The sequence below is a fragment of the Strix uralensis genome, chromosome 2 (genome assembly GCF_047716275.1).
Source record: "Strix uralensis isolate ZFMK-TIS-50842 chromosome 2, bStrUra1, whole genome shotgun sequence".
NCBI lineage: Eukaryota > Metazoa > Chordata > Aves > Strigiformes > Strigidae > Strix > Strix uralensis.
Window position 1 is genome coordinate 17,703,954 of NC_133973.1, and position 19,419 is coordinate 17,723,372.

Below are 19,419 nucleotides of genomic sequence, written 5' to 3' on the forward strand. Positions count from 1 at the left end.
TAGTGGAGGCGACTGGTATTGGCACTGCCTGTCCCCCTGGCCCAGCTGCTCTGCTGGTGGTGGTGACTGGTTCTGGCACTGCCTGTCCCTCTGGCCCAGCTGCTGTGTTAGTGGAGGCAATTGGTACTGGCACTGCCTGTCACTTTGGCCCAGCTGCTGTGCTGGTGGAGGTGACTGGTACTGCCACTGCCTGTCACTCTGGCCCAGCTGCAGTGCTAGTAGTGGCGACTGGTACTGGCACTGCCTGTCCCTTGGCCCAGCTGCTGTGCTAGTGGAGGTGACTGGTACTGGCACTGCCTGTCCCCCTGGCCCAGCTGCTGTGCTGGTGGAGGCGACTGGTACTGGCACTGCCTGTCCCTCTGGCCCAGCTGCTGTTCTAGTGGAGGCGACTGCTACTGGTACTGCCTGTCCCCCTGGCCCAGCTGCTGTGCTGGTGGAGGTGACTGCTACTGGCACTGCCTGTCACTCTGGCCCAGCTGCTGTGCTAGTGGAGGTGACTGGTACTGGCACTGGCTGTCCCCCTTGCCCAGCTGCTGTGCTAGTGGAGGTGACTGGTACTGGCACTGCCTGTCACTCTGGCCCAGCTGCTGTGCTGGTGGAGGCAACTAGTACTGGCACTGCCTGTCCCCCTTGCCCAGCTGCTGTGCTAGTGGAGGCGACTGGTATTGGCACTGCCTGTCCCCCTGGCCCAGCTGCTCTGCTGGTGGTGGTGACTGGTTCTGGCACTGCCTGTCCCTCTGGCCCAGCTGCTGTGTTAGTGGAGGCAATTGGTACTGGCACTGCCTGTCACTCTGGCCCAGCTGCTGTGCTGGTGGAGGTGACTGGTAGTGGCACTGCCTGTCCCCCTGGCCCAGATGCTGTGCTAGTGGAGGTGACTGGTACTGGCACTGGCTGTCCCTCTGTCCCAGCTGCTGTGCTGGTGGAGGTGACTGGTACTGGCACTGCCTGTCCCTCTGTCCCAGCTGCTGTGCTGGTGGAGGTGACTGGTACTGGCACTGGCTGTCCCTCTGGCCCAGCTGCTGTGCTGGTGGAGGTGACTGGTACCGGCACTGCCTGTCACTCTGGCCCAGCTGCAGTGCTAGTAGTGGCGACTGGTACTGGCACTGCCTGTCCCCCTTGCCCAGCTGCTGTGCTAGTGGAGGTGACTGGTACTGGCACTGCCTGTCACTCTGGCCCAGCTGCTGTGCTGGTGGAGGTGACTGGTACTGCCACTGGCTGTCCTTCTGTCCCAGCTGCTGTGCTAGTGGAGGTGACTGGTACTGGCACTGCCTGTCACTCTGGCCCAGCTGCAGTGCTGGTGGAGGTGACTGGTACTGGCACTGCCTGTCCCCCTGGCCCAGATGCTGTGCTGGTGGAGGCGACTGGTACTGGCACTGGCTGTCCCCCTGTCCCAGCTGCTGTGCTAGTGGAGGCGCCTGGTACTGGTACTGCCTGTCACTCTGGCCCAGCTGCTGTGCTGGTGGAGGTGACTGGTACTGGCACTGCCTGTCCCCCTGGCCCAGATGCTGTGCTAGTGGATGTGACTGGTACTGGCACTGGCTGTCCCTCTGTCCCAGCTGCTGTGCTGGTGGAGGTGACTGGTACTGGCACTGGCTGTCCCTCTGTCCCAGCTGCTGTGCTAGTGGAGGTGACTGGTACTGGCACTGCATGTCCCTCTGGCCCAGCTGCTGTGCTGGTGGAGGCAACTAGTACTGGCACGGCCTGTCCCCCTGACCCAGCTGCTGTGCTGGTGGAGGTGACTGGTACTGGCACTGCCTGTCACTCTGGCCCAGCTGCAGTGCTAGTAGTGGCGACTGGTACTGGCACTGCCTGTCCCCCTGGCCCAGCTGCTGTGCTAGTGGAGGTGACTGGTACTGGCACTGCCTGTCCCTCTGGCCCAGCTGCTGTGCTAGTGGAGGTGACTGCTACTGGCACTGCCTGTCACTCTGGCCCAGCTGCTGTGCTAGTGGAGGCGACTGGTATTGGCACTGCCTGTCCCCCTGGCCCAGCTGCTCTGCTGGTGGTGGTGACTGGTACTGGCACTGCCTGTCCCTCTGGCCCAGCTGCTGTGCTGGTGGAGGTGACTGGTACTGGCACTGCCTGTCCCCCTGTCCCAGCTGCTGTGCTAGTGGAGGTGACTGGTACTGCCACTGCCTGTCACTCTGGCCCAGCTGCAGTGCTAGTAGTGGCGACTGGTATTGGCACTGCCTGTCCCCCTGGCCCAGCTGCTCTGCTGGTGGAGGTGACTGGTATTGGCACTGCCTGTCCCTCTGGCCCAGCTGCTGTGCTGGTGGAGGTGACTGGTACTGGCACTGCCTGTCCCTCTGGCCCAGCTGCAGTGCTAGTAGTGGCGACTGGTACTGGTACTGCCTGTCACTCTGGCCCAGCCGCTGTGCTGCTGGAGGTGACTGGTACTGCCACTGCCTGTCCCCCTGGCCCAGCTCCTATGCTAGTGGAGGTGACTGGTATTGGCACTGGCTGTCCTTCTGTCCCAGCTGCTGTGCTAGTGGAGGTGACTCGTACTGGCACTGCCTGTCCCTCTGGCCCAGCTGCTGTGCTAGTGGAGGTGACTGCTACTGGTACTGCCTGTGCCCCTGGCACAGCTGCTGTGCTGGTGGAGGTGACTGCTACTGGCACTGCCTGTCACTCTGGCCCAGCTGCTGTGCTAGTGGAGGCAACTAGTACTGGCACTGCCTGTCCCCCTGGCCCAGCTGCTCTGCTGGTGGTGGTGACTGGTACTGGCACTGCCTGTCCCCCTGGCCCAGCTGCTGTGCTGGTGGAGGTGACTGGTATTGGCACTGCCTGTCCCCCTGGCCCAGCTGCTGTGCTAGTGGAGGTGACTGGTATTGGCACTGCCTGTCCCCCTGGCCCAGCTGCTGTGCTGGTGGAGGTGACTGCTACTGGCACTGCCTGTCACTCTGGCCCAGCCGCTGTGCTGCTGGAGGTGACTGGTACTGCCACTGCCTGTCCCCCTGGCCCAGCTGCTCTGCTAGTGGAGGTGACTGGTACTGGCACTGGCTGTCCTTCTGTCCCAGCTGCTGTGCTAGTGGAGGTGACTCGTACTGGCACTGCCTGTCCCTCTGGCCCAGCTGCTGTGCTGGTGGAGGTGACTGGTACTGGCACTGCCTGTCACTCTGGCCCAGCTGCTGTGCTGGTGGAGGTGACTGGTACTGCCACTGCCTGTCACTCTGGCCCAGCTGCAGTGCTGGTAGAGGTGACTGCTACTGGCACTGCCTGTCCCCCTGGCCCAGCTGCTCTGCTGGTGGAGGCAACTAGTACTGGCACTGCCGGTCCCCCTGGCCCAGCTGCTGTGCTGGTGGAGGTGACTGGTACTGGCACTGCCTGTCCCTCTGGCCCAGCTGCAGTGCTAGTAGTGGCGACTGGTACTGGCACTGCCTGTCCCTTGGCCCAGCTGCTGTGCTAGTGGAGGCGACTGGTACTGGTACTGCCTGTCACTCTGGCCCAGCCGCTGTGCTGCTGGAGGTGACTGGTACTGCCACTGCCTGTCCCCCTGGCCCAGCTCCTGTGCTAGTGGAGGTGACTGGTATTGGCACTGGCTGTCCTTCTGTCCCAGCTGCTGTGCTAGTGGAGGTGACTCGTACTGGCACTGCCTGTCCCTCTGGCCCAGCTGCTGTGCTGGTGGAGGTGACTGGTACTGGCACTGCCTGTCCCCCTGGCCCAGCTGCTCTGCTGGTGGTGGTGACTGGTACTGGCACTGCCTGTCCCTCTGGCCCAGCTGCTGTGCTGGTGGAGGTGACTGGTATTGGCACTGCCTGTCCCCCTGTCCCAGCTGTTGTGCTAGTGGAGGTGACTGGTACTGCCACTGCCTGTCACTCTGGCCTAGCTGCAGTGCTAGTAGTGGCGACTGCTACTGGCACTGCCTGTCCCCCTTGCCCAGCTGCTGTGCTAGTGGAGGCGACTGGTATTGGCACTGCCTGTCCCCCTGGCCCAGCTGCTCTGCTGGTGGAGGTGACTGGTACTGCCACTGCCTGTCCCTCTGGCCCAGCTGCTGTGCTAGTGGAGGCAATTGGTACTGGCACTGCCTGTCACTTTGGCCCAGCTGCTGTGCTAGTGGAGGAGACTGGTACTGGCAGTGCCTGTCCCCCTGGCCCAGCTGCTGTACCAGTATGTTCACTTTCAGATCCTGCAGCCCTTTCTCCCCCTTCAGGGCAGTGAACAGTAGTAAAGGTGACATGGTAAGCATGGGCAAGCCCCCAGCACATTGCAATGAGTTGTGTCTCCCGGGGTTTGTCAGATTGGCAACAGACCTTTTTCAGATACTCCACCAGTTTATCAGGACTCTGCACTTGTTCGGGAGTGAAATCCCAAACCGTTGGAGGTGACCACTGACTCAGGCACTTGCCCATCTTTTCCCACACACCTTGCCATTTATAACTATCTGCCCTCGGGGCAGGTTTCCGGGTGCTGCTCTCATTGGAGAAATACCGCATGGCCCAAAACAAGATCTGGCAGACATTCAGAAAGCATTGTGCCGCAAACACACTGGCCTGGGTGCTCCAAGGATAGCTAAAACTCTGAAAAACCGAGAGGATCTCTTCCCCTGGCTCACCCATAGAGGGGGTGAGACCCCTAACAAAAGCCCAGGCAGCAAACAGGTACCGGTTCACCCCCACAAGCACTGATGCAAGCCCATTATAAGCAGTCAGCAGCCAGTATAGCAAAATAAAACCCTTGACACATTTTCCACCGACAACAAACGCCAGCACTGGGAACACACAGCGGATATAAGGATTAATCCAGCCCCACCACGCAAGCAAGTTGGCCAGCATTGCAAATGTTCCTTATCAAACAATACAAATAAAAACAGAAAAATTGCACCTAACAGATTGCTCTAACACACCTTCTCCTTTTGTCCTTATCTCAACCCTCTCGTGCCCCATGCTGGGCGCCAAAAAGGCTGTGGTGGTTTAGGCCCCGCCGGGACCCGAGACCACGCTGCCGCTGCCCCTCCCCCACCCTCCGACCGGAACGGGGCAGGGAGTGAAATACAAACCCCGGGGTTGAGGTAAGGAGAGGTTTAATACCACAGTGCCACAGCAACAAACCGAACAACAGCAAGAACAAGAACAATAACAGTAATAACAAGAAACAGAACAAGGGATATAGCGATACAGCAGTGAGGAGAGCGACCCCACACCACGCGTTTACCAATCTTCCCGCGCTTGGGCGCCCGGACGTGAAGTCAGCATGGTATTGAATAACCCGGCTAGAGCTCCCTCCCCACTGCTGGGGAAACTTAACCCTATCCTAGCTGAACCAGGACACCTTGGGACAGACATTGGTGCATCCAGCACCAAGGGCCCAGGGCCTGGGGCTGGTGCCAGAGTGTCCCCGGCCTGGTGCCAGGGCCAGGGATGGGGGAAAGGCAGTGGGGCTCTGAGGGTCTTACCGCAACTTGGCGACGACCAGTTCCTCCTGGAGGAGGAGAAGGCGTCTCTCGCTCCTCCTGTGGCCCCGGGTCAGCCACACGTCCGTGCTCAGCACCGCCTCAGCGTCGGTGAGAGCCTCCCTGCGGAGCAGAGAGCGGTGGGCATGAGAAAGGCTGTGGCTGAGGGGCCCGGCCGTGCCCGCCCGTCCCCGAGCCCCGGGGGGAGCCTACCTGGAGTGCCAGCAGCAGTTGGCCTGGCCCATCCTGCCCGGGACAGGAGGACCCCTCGCTCTGCACCAAGGATGTGGCCCAGCTGGCCACAGCGAGGATGGGAAGCAGGGTGCCGGTGCCGGGAAGCGCTGTTCGGCCAGACCCTGCCTCCTCCCAGAGCTGCTCCGTGCCAGCACAGCCCCGTGCTGCCGGCTCTGGTGGCTGCTGGCTCCAAAATGGCCGACGCTGGGAGCCCAACGGAAAGTGGGCGGGGCCTCGTGCTGGGGGTTCTCTCCAGCATGGCCCTGGCTGTCTTGCCCTGGGGAGCCCAGAGCAGGGCAGAGCAGAGGGGAAGCACCCCCTCCCTCCGCCTGCTGCCAGTGGTCTGCCTGCTGCAGCCCGGGATGCAGTTCGCCCCCAATGCCCCAGGGGTACTTTGCTGGCTCCAAGTTGCTCAACTTCGGGTCCACCATCACCCCAGGGCTCTGCACAGCTGCTTTCCAGCTGGGTCTCCCCCAGCACATACAGCTCCAGGGGCTTGTTCCTCCCCAGGTCCAGGACTTTGCTCTTCCCTCTTCCCCTTCTTCAACGACAGGAAGCTCCTGGCAGCCCCTTTCTCCAGCCTGTCAAGGTCCCTCTGGTTGGCAACACAACTCTCGGCTGCAGGAGCCTCTCCTCCCAGTCATGTGCCTTCTGCAAGCTGTCTGAGGGTGTGCTCTGCCCCATCATCCGGATCACTGAATGTGGACAGGGCGCGCATCATGCCGCGCAGGGCTTTGTCACAGAATGATCAGAAATTGAGGGGGAAGATCCACTTTTGTGTGTGTGTGTGTGTGTGTGTATTATAAATATGGTGCTTCTCCCTGTCATCCCTTCAAGCCATTAAAAGGTGCACAGGCTCTCTCGTTTTTCATTTGAATGTCACACCTCTTCTTAGTACTGACCTTACGTGCAACGTTGTATCGGGCTGTACTCTCGCATAGACTGTTGGATAGTACCTAGCCTAGATTAGTAGAGAGCAGATTAATCTGCATTACCGGTGCTAACACCAGTGACGGGAGGTTGCATCTGGCTGTTCAGCCAAAGGATAAAAATCAAAGGTGTCTCTTGAACTCAGTGGGCTATTGACTAAATTCATCACGCTCAAAAAACAAAAGGTACAGGAGAAAGGCATATTCTATCTTGACTGCTACAATGCATGTTTTAGGAGGTATGAAGATAAACCCTCCATGCCCCTCCGCCCACCCCCTTCCAAGAAAAAGGACTAGAGAAAAAAGATGCAACTTCTAGAGCAATGAGGCTTTTAATAGCCAAGTAAATTTCCCTGTATCATGCCCATTCAATGAGCTACTTTGTCTGACACTCTGCCTTACTCGGTACCAGCATAAGACTCTTCCAGGAAATATTAAACAAAAAAAAAAAAATATATTGCTGTACAGCCAGTTGCCTGCGTTACGCTATGGAAGATGTAGAATTCCTCTCTGATCCACAACTTTCCACCTACAAGCAAAACCGTAGTGAAGCTTTCCTCCATTTCCAATGCGCTCTGATGGCTCTTCCCCAGGGAAAGCCTTTCCTCTGTCACTCTGGGGGCATAGCTGGTCATAGGCAAGGCAAGCCCCGAGCCTCACGCACCATCCGAGGCCACCACCGTCCTCCTGTAGCCATGAGCAAGATCTCAAACTCCTTTTCCGCTGCAGGAGAAGAGTTGTTAATAGAAATGGATGCACATGGCACAGTCTGTTCCAGAACAGTCACAGCTGTTCAAAGCTTTCCGTGCCCTGGATTGGGGGGTTTCAGGACCAGCTCCTGGGTCAGCTTGCACCGAGGCTAGCGACAGCTGTGCTTCATGCAGGTAACTCAGGTTTAACCCTTTGTCCCCTGACCATCCCCACAGGTCCAGCAGCACAGAAAGTCACAGTGGGCTGCGTTGGAGCAACCTGCTCCGCTGGACTTGTGGCAAATGTTGCGTCTGCATCCCTGCCCTTCTGTTCTCCCTGTAGGGTCCTGGTCAATACAACAAGCTGCTCTCCCTGGAAATGACCATCGTGGCGAAAGACAGGCTCCACTGTGAGCCACGACCTTCACCCACCGAGCAGCCAGCACAGCCAGGGACACGTTTGTGCGAAAGTCCCTTCTCATGGCAAAAAGGGGATCCATAGTCAGCTTTGGATGTCGTGTGTCTGGTGTAACTGTTGATACTGTGCAATGCCTTGGTTAAAATAGAAGCGACGAAGAGAGATAAAAACCTGCCCTTTTCAGGAAAAATGCAGGAAATCGGCATCTTTTGGCTATTTTACACTCCAACAAGAAAGATTGTGGGCCCGTGTTTTGCTGATTAGGGATACCAATCAAACTCAGACACCAGAGTGAAAAGAGCAGGCGTATTTTACTGGAAATAGCTAAATCATGTAACAGAATAATACAGAAAACATACAACAAGAAAAGACAGAATAGTGCACTTAAACAAACAGGAAAATACAGGGTAATGCATCAAATCGTTACTACACGAGAGAGAGAATAGTGATTAAGAAAGATCCATCACCACTTGCATATGTTACCATCATCCAGATCCGCAGTCGCCGGGGAGCCCCGGTTACAGCGAGGATTTGGAGAGCCTTTCCCGGCAAGTGGGAAACCCTACGCGGTGCGTCCACCCGTAGGTGAGGCTTCCAAAGTCGCTGTGAGCGGGTCCCGCCTTATATACCCCCAAATCAGCAAGCCAGAATAACTGGCACCTTTGTTTTGAGCGGAACATCTGGTTTCACTCTCACATTAGATTCCCCCGGAGCCTGGCCAGGGCTCAAGGGAGAAGCTAAGGGAGTTTCCCTGCTTATCTAATTTATTTATGTTCTTTTTAGAACAAGGCCACACGTCTGGTCCCAAGGCCGGACAGCTGGCTTCATGGCCTTGTTAACTTACCTGTACGCAAAAAAGAAGATACATACATTCAGGATAGACATGTTTTCATTACATTCATCATCAGTCAGGAGTCTATGATATCTAAGCTACATCTTTCATTAATGAGCATACATATTTCGTTAATGACTACATACTAAGTTAGCAGCTTTGGCTCGGGGCCTGTGGTTCAGGCTTCAATACTTCAACACTTTAGCACTTTTTACATCAGTATAGGCGGTTTGTTATAACCTAGTACAATACCTACTAGCACAACGGTTATCAGTTACAAAATATACAGGATTCATCTATAGGTCAACTCTGGCTTGGGCCTATTGTCCAAGCCTTAGCACTTCAGCCCGGTGGTTAATGCTTTAAGGGAAGTTCAGCACGTTGGGAAAAGGGATATAAGACCACTCTTCTGGACACTGTCTGGACTGGGCTAGGCTGGGCTTGGAGAGCCTGGGAGGGTCCCCGGGGTCCCAGCTTTCCTGCAGTGCTGACTGTGGCGGCTGCGGCCTGTTCTTTCCTGCAGTGCTGACTGCACCCACCTGGTGGGGCTGTCCTTGGGAAGGGCACCAGAGCTGAAAAAGCCCCTGGTAGAGGGGCGGGGAGAAGCTCTTCTCCAGAGATTTGCCAGAAACTCTCCAGAGCATCCCTTTTCCAGCGCATGAGATGCTCTGTGTGACAAGGGAAGGTGCCCATTAGTCCACAGTCCTGGGCAAGCGGGTCTAGGTGACCCTGCTTGAGCAGGCAGGTTGGACCAGAGGACCTTCACAGGTCCCTCCCAGCCTCAGCTGTTCTATGGGATTCTGTGCTTCGTTTGACTCCTCAAGCACCTGAACTCAGGCCCGATGCCTGCTGGAAAGGATTCTGGCGCAAGGGATGATGATCCCAAACTCCTCCACTAGGATTCATCCCAAAACAACTTCTACCTAGTCCAGAATATCGTATGGCACACACAGTCAGAAGGGAGAAAATGTCCTTTTATTGTGGACATCCAGTGCAGGAGCCCAGGAGTCACAGGGGTTCAACCAGTAACAAGAAATCAGCACCTACAACGACAGAGCCAGAAAGCACTGGTAAAGCCACAAAGGCAGGAACAGGCATGGCTTGGTTCCCCTTTCTTTGGGAAACACAGTTGACAAGGAATTGTTGATATCCCAGAAGAGAGCTACTGCTGGCCTTAGCTCCGGGGTGGCTCTGGCACCTTATCCCCTCTAAGGTAATGCCCTTAGAGAGCTGTGCACGTGCAGAGGTGCACAGTGCCCCTGTGCCACACAGCAGGGCTCCCCTGGGGAGCTGCCACGGGGTTATTTCCAAACCCTGCATAGCACCATCCCTCGCCGTCCCTTGCCAGTCAGTTGGACTGACTTAGAGCAGGGTGGAGAGTTGGCAAAGATAGGCAGCAAAGCCTGGTACACACCTGGGGCTTCCTGATCTTTCGCACCTCCCTGCTTTTCTTCTGTCCCCTTCTTTTCCTCTCTTCTCTTCTTTGCTTCGTGGCATGGCCTCTCCTCTGCCCAGGTCTCTTCTCTCTTTCGTTTCCTTTGGCCGTCGTCTTCCTGGCAGGAGCCTGCAAACCTTTCCATCCCACAGCATGGTTAGACAGGGAAAGCCAGGATCAACTGGAATCAGTTCTTGATTTAACCAAAGCTGACTCGTTTTACCTTCTGTGCTCCGAGAGGCTCTTCAGTTCTTCTGCGCATCCCAGGGATTCTACCACGGTCTCAGTGGTGGCTGGAGACAAAGCAACGGGTGCCTAAAACAGAAAGGTCGTCATTAGCAGGTGGCAAGGGATGCCCTGAAGTAGTAAGCAACTGCTTGGCACGTTGCTGCCTTAGCTCTACAGAGGAGATCTCTTTGGCTGGTTTGAGTCAGCCCTTTCTTCCAAGGTTCTCGCTCTGGAACACAGTGTTCACATGGGTGGGGGACAGTCCATCTGTGGGGGCCATTCAGCAGAGAGCCTGCGATCCCCTGCCAGGCAAGGAAAGGCTTGCCCACTTCCTTCTGCCAGCATTTCTTCTGCCCTCCCAAGACAGAGCTCTGCGGATGTCCATTTGGTGCAAGACAACCTTCTGTGGTGGGAGGCTTTGCTTTTGAAATCTATCTTTCTGTGGCGTTTTGTAGGTATTTCCTCTGATTAAGCACATGCCTAAGGCATAGGAGAAAAGACCTTTCCAGTTTTACTGACAGCGTATCATTCCATGGGGGGAAAAATAAAATGCAAAGCCACAAGAGACTGAACGCCAGGAAGAGGCACAGCAGCTACTTGGACTCAACAGCAACTGCCCTGCTCCTGCCTAAGACACATTGTTGCAGCGCTTGTGGAGCTGCCATACCTCCGCCCTTTCTGCTCCCACCACCGCCTCTCCCCCCGCTGCTCTCTGGAGGATGAGCAGAGAGGCTGGTGCATCCAGGCAGGCTTTTGCCTGGTGCTCGGCATCTGCTTCGCCTGGAGGGCCGTGCTGCTTTTCCAAAGGCAACTCTGGAAAGCAAAAGCGTGTGCAGCAAAGTGACTGGTTGGAAGTGGACAACAGCTAAAGCAAAACCCACAGGAAGCCCTACCCCAGCTGTCTGCTCAGGCTGTGACAGCCCTCAGTCCCTCCTCATACCTGTGGGTCTGTCCACGGGCTCAGGTGACGTCTGGCCAGCCATCTCCTCCCCAAAGATGTCGCTGCCGTTTTCAATCAGAAATTCCACCAGCAGCTTCACCTGCACACATCAAAGCCTTGGTTTCAGGGCAGGTGTCTGAAAACACGTCAAGCAGCCTTTCCCGCTCCTGAGCCTTGCTTCTGCGCAGAAGGCTGTGGCTGTGGGGCTGCTCTTCCAGGCAGCCACTCCACCGGCATTTGCGCAAGAGAGGAGCAAGCTCTGAGGGTCCAGGCAGGCTGCAGCCAGCCGGTCAGTACAGCGTACCTTCTCGGTCACCTCCAGCGCGGCCTCGAGGGGGAGCAGCTCCTCGTCAGGTGGGCCCAGCAGGTTTGGCCCCAGGCAGATGGCCAGGTTGCTGGAGGTCATTCTGCTGGTGGACACGTGGTGGCCAATGTTCTGCAGCAGGGAGAGCAGCCGCTGGAGGAGGAGGAGATGGGCTGCAGGCAACTTCTCGGCCACCCTGAGGGAGCAGGAACACAACGTTAAGGAAGCAGATGCTGCCCACAGCTGTCCCTGAAGCTTGCACAAGGCAGGCGGGAGCCAGTGCCTGTGCTGCGCCACTTTCCAGGTGCTCTCAGGCAGCGATCAGGAGGAAAACACACTGTTGCTTCCCAGCTCCTGGTTTCACCCAAGCCCACGCAAGGGAAGGCTCCCTGCCCACGCCCTTTCCCCCCGAAATGCAACCCCAGCCCAGCAAATGCAAGCTGCCAGAAAATGCAACCTTCTAAGGAGCCCGTCCCTTTTCAGGCAAGTCCCAGGACTCTGCCACTCCCTACTCAACAGGCAGGCTGCTGGCCACACTTACACTTTCAGCGCTTCCACCCTGGCCTCCTTGCTCGGCCTCTCCATGGCTTGCATCCAGTCCTGGTAGACGCCGACAACGAGGAGCTTGCCGGGGATGCTGCGTAGAAAGTCCTGCAAGGCCAAGGGCTTCAGGTGAGCCTTTGAAGATTCCAGGCCAGCCAGGAGCTCTTCCAGCTGCAGGGCAGAAGCGCTCACCTTCAAGATGGCAGCTAGCAGGATGACAGGCTGGTTTGCCAGGTCCACATCTGCGCCGCGGTCGAGGTCCTCCTTCAGCTTCTGGAGCGCTGTCCCCCTGTCGGATCTCCGGAATATCCCCTCCGTCGACGGTCCTCTCTGGTACAGGATGTCCAGGAGCTCCTGCGGGAGACGCAGGAGGACAGCTGCTTGGCTGAAGAAACAAGTGACAGCAGAGGCCAGAGCTCTGCCCCAGGCTGGGCTCCCCCCCGCCCCCGCAAAGGGTCTGGCGCCAGAAGCGGTGGCCGTGGGTGAAGAGCCCAGTGCCCCAGCCACCCCCGCAGACGCTGGGGACACTGCCTCTGGAGCAGCCGGAGGGAGGGCTGGGGCTCCCCTGTCCAGGCTGGCCTACCTGGATGGGCCGGGGCAGCGTGCCGGCCTCCTCGCAGAGGGCTGCCAGGGGCTGCCCAAAGAGCGCCCTGCTGCAGCCGGAGCCCGCCTGCCCTGGCGCCGGGGCAGCGGCCGGGCTCTGCCGCAGCGCAAAGGGCCAGGGCAGCCCCCTCCTCCTCCTGCTGCTGCTGCCGCCGCCGCTCCCTCCCGCTGCAAAGGGAAAGAGAGCAAGAGCCCGTCAGTGGGAACCGCCAGGCCAGCGCTCCCGGAGCCTGCCCTGCCCTGCCCTGCCCTGCCTGCAGCGCGGTGCTGAGTGCTGCGGCGGGACGGGACGGGACGGGACGGGCAGGGAGCCGGCAGCTGGAGCCAGGGCTCTGGCTCAGCGGCTCCGGCTCGCAGTCTCCTGAGAGCCAGCGGGACAGCGGGACAGCCCCGCCCAGCCCTCGCCCTGCCCTCCTCCAGGCTGCGAGCAGCAGCAGAGGGAGGCTCCCTGTCCCGCAGAATCACGTCCAGCGGCCGCTGCCCAGCGGGTGTCCTTGCTCGTCCGGGTGACGTCCGTCCTCCCTTGGGGTGCCCGACCTGCGGGGTGACACTCAGGGAACAAGGGAGCACGGCTCCTCCCGGCTCTGGCCGAGGAGCAGGGACCCATCTGCCCGGCTCTGGGGACAGAGCTCAGGCAGGCAGCACCTCGAGTGCTCAGCACTGTCGAAGGGTCCCGAGCACTCAGCTCTCTCCTGCTGCAGTGTGATGGGCACCGATTTCCTCTGGCCAAAGGGCAGCAGCAACAGCATCCTCAGTTGTGCAGACGTGCCGGTCCAGGAGAAAAGAAGGCCCTCCCTGCCCTTCGTTCCCAAACTTACCTGGTGAGTGGCAAAGTCCGCCTCCACTGGTAGACGGGGCTGTTGGAGGCCCTTGCTTGGGGTCAGCCTGCAAGAAGCAGGCTGCACTTAGAGAGCATCCCCGCGGCAGAAAGGGCCACCAGCAAGCGGCCACCCGGCACCAGCAGCCTGAGGGCGGCAGAGCGGGGACCCTCTGCCCTCCCACGCTCTCTACCTCACGTGGCAGGTTTCCTCCCAGCACCACCAGCAAGGACATGCGGCGTTCCTGGTAGCTCCCCAACCCTCTGTGCACCCAGGCTGGCACCGCGGGACCCTCCCTCCCTCCTGCACAGGCTCACCCCACTCGCCGCACAGCCCTGGCACCCCGGCACAGCCAGAGGTGGGTGAAAGGCAGCCGTTCTCACCTCTGTCTGGCCCTCCATCAGCCTCTCCAGGCTCCTGGCGCTGAATGTCCTCCACTGGGCAGGAGAGAAAGAGTGGAAGGAGGTGAGCAGCGATGCCTCTGCTGCTCGGCTGGAGGGCCAGTGCTCGGGGACAGCGGCCAGACTAGAGAGACACTCACTCCATGGCGTCGGCTCAGCTCCTTCTGCAGGAGTTTGATGGACGGGACGTTGGTCACTCGGGCTCCCGTGGCTCCTTCGGGTGTCCTGTCACCAGGAAAGGACAGGGAGAAAGCTGGCTGAGCCCCAAGCCACCTCTTTTCCCTTGTCAGGCAGCTCTGCCCGAGAGCTGCCCACAGCCGCAGCGGCAGCTCTCCCCACCTGGGGAGCTGTGTTCCCCCATCCGGCCGCGCCTGAAGCACCCCCCTAGCTTACCCCAGCAGCTTGCCCAGCCACAGCTGCTTCAGTGCCCGGGAGCTGCAGAAAGAGAGGAGAACCAGCATCAGGCCCCGCTGCCCCCCAGCCCCTGGGCCCCTGCACAGCCTTGCCCCTTGGGAAGGGCTGAGGGGCAGCACGAGGCCCCGTGGGGCAGGACAGGGGTGCTGCCCAAGCCCTGGCTCCCTCGTTGCTGCCAGAGCAGCTGCTCCTGCCCTTCCCTTCTGGGGACCAAAAGGTGACCAGGGGATGCAGGATGTGGGAACGCATCCCCATCCCTCCCTGCCCAGGCTCTGCATGGAGGGCAGAGGCCATTCACAGGGTGGCGTGGGCATGGTTGGGACCCTCTCCTGCCCAGCCGTGGGACGTGGCACCACGACTCACCCGAAAGTGGCAACACAGGTGCCGCTGGGCCAGATGAGGAGGATGGAGGTCCCGTCCTCATCGCTGCCTTCCTCCTCCTCCTCCGCTTTGATGTCCCCCGCTGTCTCCTTCCCGCTGCTCAGCACCCACAGCTGGTCCAGGGCCAGGCGGAGCTGTGGGCGCAGGGTGGTGCCACGTCTGTGGAGAAGAGAGACAGGCAGTGAGCCGGAGGTGGCCGCCTTGGGGTGCCCCCGGGCAGAGCCCTGCCCCCCACCTGCCCTTGTGTGGTGGTTTAGGCCCTGCCGGGACCCGAGACCACATTGCCACTGCCCCTCCCCCACCCTCCGACCGGAACGGGGCAGCGAGTGAAATACAAACCCCGGGGTTGCGATAACGAGACGTTTAATACAACAATGCAACAACAACAAACCAAACAACAACAAGAACGATAACAACAGCAATAACAGTAATAACAATAAACAGAACAAGGGATATAGCGATACAGCAGTGAGGAGAGCGACCCCACACCACGCGTTTACCAACTGAGCAATCCCACACCACTGAGGGATCTTCTGAGAGGCCGGGTAAGGGAGACAATTGCTCAACCTCCTCCAGGGCAGCTATACCAAAGGCTCACCAGTACTCTCTTGGGTCTTTAAATTACCCTCTCCTGAGGTAATCTATACCTAGGATGCACGGGGCATCTGGGCCAGTCACAATGGGGTGCTTACGCCAGTCCTTCCCAGTTAAGCTTACTTCAGCTTCTAATAGGGTCAGCTGTTGGGACCCCCCTGTCACTCCGGAGATACAGATGGGTTCAACCCCACTGTATGGCATCAGGGTGCACTGTGCACCAGTATCTACCAAGGCCTTATATTCTCGTGGGTCTGATGTGCCAGGCCATCGGATCCACACCGTCCAGTAAATCCAATTATCCCTTTCCTCCACCTGGCTGGAGGCAGGGCCCCTCTAATCCTGCTCACCATCACTCACTTGTTGTAAGAGTGACTCCTGCAAGAATGACTCACTTGTCCCCTCAAGACGGTCAGACATAATGTTGGCCATTCTATTCTGTCTGGGGGATTTCCGACTGGACACTGGAGCTGCGTCTCTCTTGGAAGACTCCCCTTTCATGGTGGTCTTCCCTTTCAGCTGCTGTACTCGTGCAGCTAGGGCGAGAGTGGGCTGTCCATCCCACCTCCTCGTGTTTTCCCCATGGTCGCGGAGGAAGAACCACAGGGTGCCCTGTGGTGTGTACCTTCCACTGCCCTTCTCTTGGGTGGGGAAACGCCTGCTTCTAATGGCTGAGACATCGGCCCGTGCAGGTGGAATGTAGGACATGTCCTCTTCCACTTTCTGGAGCCTCTGAGACAGTTCCCTTACAGCTGAAACCCAGGCATGTTGGGAGGAAGGGAGATTTCCCTCATATTGCTGGAGCTGGCCAATCACTTCGTCCACTGTTTCAGTCTGGGTGTCTTGCCACCAGGACGCTACTGCTAGTGCTTTGGAATGTGCCTCTGGTGCACTTTGCAGGAACTTCCGCCACATCAGCTGTGTGCAAGGGGCCTGATCTGGATCCGTGGGTGACCGCTCATCATTCAGATCACCATAAACCATGTCAAACACAGCCAATTCCCTGAGGTTCTGAATGCCTTTCTCCATGTTGGTCCCCTTGCCTAACCGACATAGAACATCATCCTTGTAGGGGTACCTCTCCCTTACACTGAGCAGGAGTCGCCTCCAAAGGCTGAGGGTATGAGCCTGTATCCCTATTGCCTTGTCAATACCAGCCTCCCTGGCTAAAGATCCCAGCTGCTTGGCCTCTCTCCCCTCCAATTCCAAAACACCAGCTCCACGATGCCAGCATCGGAGCAGACAGGTTCAAATTTGCTCGCCTGGAAGGCAGCTGAAATCCTTCCGCATATCTCGCAACTCACTCAGGGATAGAGATCGGATGGTTACCTCCGGCTCTTCCTCCTGTTCTCGTGATGGGCCTGGTTCATCATCACCCTGTACACTGCGAGGGGATTTTTTGGTATATTTGGTTTTCTGTATCGGGGCGAATCATATTGGCAGTGTTTGTCCCTCTGGCCCAGCTGCTGTGCTAGTGGAGGCGACTGGTACTGGCACTGCCTGTCCCTCTGGCCCAGCTGCTGTGCTAGTGGAGGCGATTGGTACTGGCACTGCCTGTCCCTCTGGCCCAGCTGCTGTGCTGGTGGAGGTGACTGGTACTGGCACTGCCTGTCCCTCTGGCCCAGCTGCTGTGCTGGTGGAGGTGACTGGTACTGGCACTGCCTGTCCCTCTGGCCCAGCTGCTGTGCTAGTGGAGGTGACTGGTACTGGCACTGCCTGTCCCTCTGGCCCAGCTGCTGTGCTGGTGGAGGTGACTGGTACTGGCACTGCCTGTCCCCCTGGCCCAGCTGCTGTGTTAGTGGAGGCGACTGGTACTGGTACTGCCTGTCACTCTGGCCCAGCTGCTGTGCTGGTGGAAGTGACTGGTACTGGCACTGCTTGTCCCTCTGGCCCAGCTGCTGTGCTGGTGGAGGTGACTGGTACTGGCACTGCCTGTCACTCTGGCCCAGCCACTGTGATAGTGGAGGTGACTGGTACTGGCACTGCCGGTCCCCCTGGCCCAGCTGCTGTGCTAGTGGAGGTGACTGGTATTGGCACTGCCTGTCCCTCTGGCCCAGCTGCTGTGCTGGTGGAGGTGACTGGTACTGCCACTGCCTGTCACTCTGGCCCAGCTGCAGTGCTAGTAGAGGTGACTGGTACTGGCACTGCCTGTCCCCCTGGCCCAGCTGCTGTGCTGGTGGAGGTGACTGGTACTGGCACTGCCTGTCACTCTGGCCCAGCTGTTGTGCTGGTGGGGGCGACTGCTACTGGCACTGCCTGTCCCTCTGGCACAGCTGCTGTGCTGGTGGAGGTGACTGGTACTGGCACTGCCGGTCCCCCTGGCCCAGCTGCTGTGCTAGTGGAGGTGACTGGTATTGGCACTGCCTGTCCCTCTGGCCCAGCTGCAGTGCTAGTAGTGGCGACTGGTACTGGCACTGCCTGTCACTCTGGCCCAGCCACTGTGCTAGTGGAGGTGACTGGTACTGGCACTGCCTGTCCCTCTGGCCCAGCTCCTGTGCTGGTGGAGGTGACTGGTACTGCCACTGCCTGTCACTCTGGCCCAGCTGCAGTGCTAGTAGTGGCGACTGGTATTGGCACTGCCTGTCCCCCTTGCCCAGATGCTGTGCTAGTGGAGGCGACTGGTATTGGCACTGCCTGTCCCCCGGCCCAGCTGCTCTGCTGGTGGAGGTGACTGGTACTGCCACTGCCTGTCCCCCTTGCCCAGCTGCTGTGCTAGTGGAGGCGACTGGTATTGGCACTGCCTGTCCCCCTGGCCCAGCTGCTCTGCTGGTGGTGGTGACTGGTTCTGGCACTGCCTGTCCCTCTGGCCCAGCTGCTGTGCTAGTGGAGGTGACTCGTACTGCCACTGCCTGTCACTCTGGCCCAGCTGCAGTGCTAGAAGAGGTGACTGGTACTGGCACTGCCTGTCCCTCTGGCCCAGCTGCTGTGCTGGTGGAGGTGACTGGTACTGGCACTGGCTGTCCCTCTGTCCCAGCTGCTGTGCTAGTAGTGGCGACTGGTACTGGCACTGCCTGTCCCCCTTGCCCAGCTGCTGTGCTAGTGGAGGTGACTGGTACTGGCACTGCCTGTCCCTCTGGCCCAGCTGCTGTGCTAGTGGAGGCGACTGCTACTGGTACTGCCTGTCCCCCTGGCCCAGCTGCTGTGCTGGTGGAGGTGACTGCTACTGGCACTGCCTGTCACTCTGGCCCAGCTGCTGTGCTAGTGGAGGCGACTGGTATTGGCACTGCCTGTCCCCATGGCCCAGCTGCTCTGCTGGTGGTGGTGACTGGTACTGGCACTGCCTGTCCCTCTGGCCCAGCTGCTGTGCTGGTGGAGGTGACTGGTACTGGCACTGCCTGTCCCCCTGTCCCAGCTGCTGTGCTAGTGGAGGTGACTGGTACTGCCACTGCCTGTCACTCTGGCCCAGCTGCAGTGCTAGTAGTGGCGACTGGTATTGGCACTGCCTGTCCCCCTTGCCCAGCTGCTGTGCTAGTGGATGCGACTGGTATTGGCACTGCCTGTCCCCCTGGCCCAGCTGCTCTGCTGGTGGAGGTGACTGGTACTGCCACTGCCTGTCCCCCTTGCCCAGCTGCTGTGCTAGTGGAGGCGACTGGTATTGGCACTGCCTGTCCCCCTGGCCCAGCTGCTCTTCTAGTGGTGGTGACTCGTACTGGCACTGCCTGTCCCTCTGGCCCAGCTGCTGTGCTGGTGGTGGCAACTAGTACTGGCACTGCCTGTCCCTCTTGCCCAGCTGCTGTGCTAGTGGAGGCAACTGCTACTGGCACTGCCTGTCCCCCTGGCCCAGCTGCTGTGCTAGTGGAGGTGACTGGTATTGGCACTGCCTGTCCCTCTGGTCCAGCTGCAGTGCTAGTAGTGGCGACTGGTACTGGCACTGCCTGTCACTCTGTCCCAGCCACTGTGCTAGTGGAGGTGACTGGTACTGGCACTGCCTGTCCCTCTGGCCCAGCTGCTGTGCTGGTGGAGGTGACTGGTACTGCCACTGCCTGTCACTCTGGCCCAGCTGCAGTGCTAGTAGAGGTGACTGCTACTGGAACTGCCTGTCCCCCTGTCCCAGCTGCTGTGCTAGTGGAGGTGACTGGTATTGGCACTGCCTGTCCCCCTGGCCCAGCTGCTTTTCTAGTGGTGGTGACTGGTACTGGCACTGCCTGTCCCTCTGGCCCAGCTGCTGTGCTTGTGGTGGCAACTAGTACTGGCACTGCCTGTCCCCCTTGCCCAGCTGCTGTGCTAGTGGAGGCGACTGGTATTGGCACTGCCTGTCCCCCTGGCCCAG

General features: G+C 59.0%; 1 long non-coding RNA gene across 1 annotated transcript; it reads right to left on the bottom strand.

The window, feature by feature from the left end:
- Nucleotides 1–9,441: 9,441 nt before the first annotated feature.
- LOC141940096 (uncharacterized) lies at nt 9,442–10,200 on the bottom strand. Its single transcript, XR_012627872.1, has 3 exons — nt 10,147–10,200; nt 9,903–10,060; nt 9,442–9,531 (listed from the first exon to the last, which is right to left on the bottom strand). It is a non-coding gene; the product is annotated as an uncharacterized LOC141940096 (long non-coding RNA).
- Between the last annotated feature and the right edge of the window lie 9,219 nt (nt 10,201–19,419).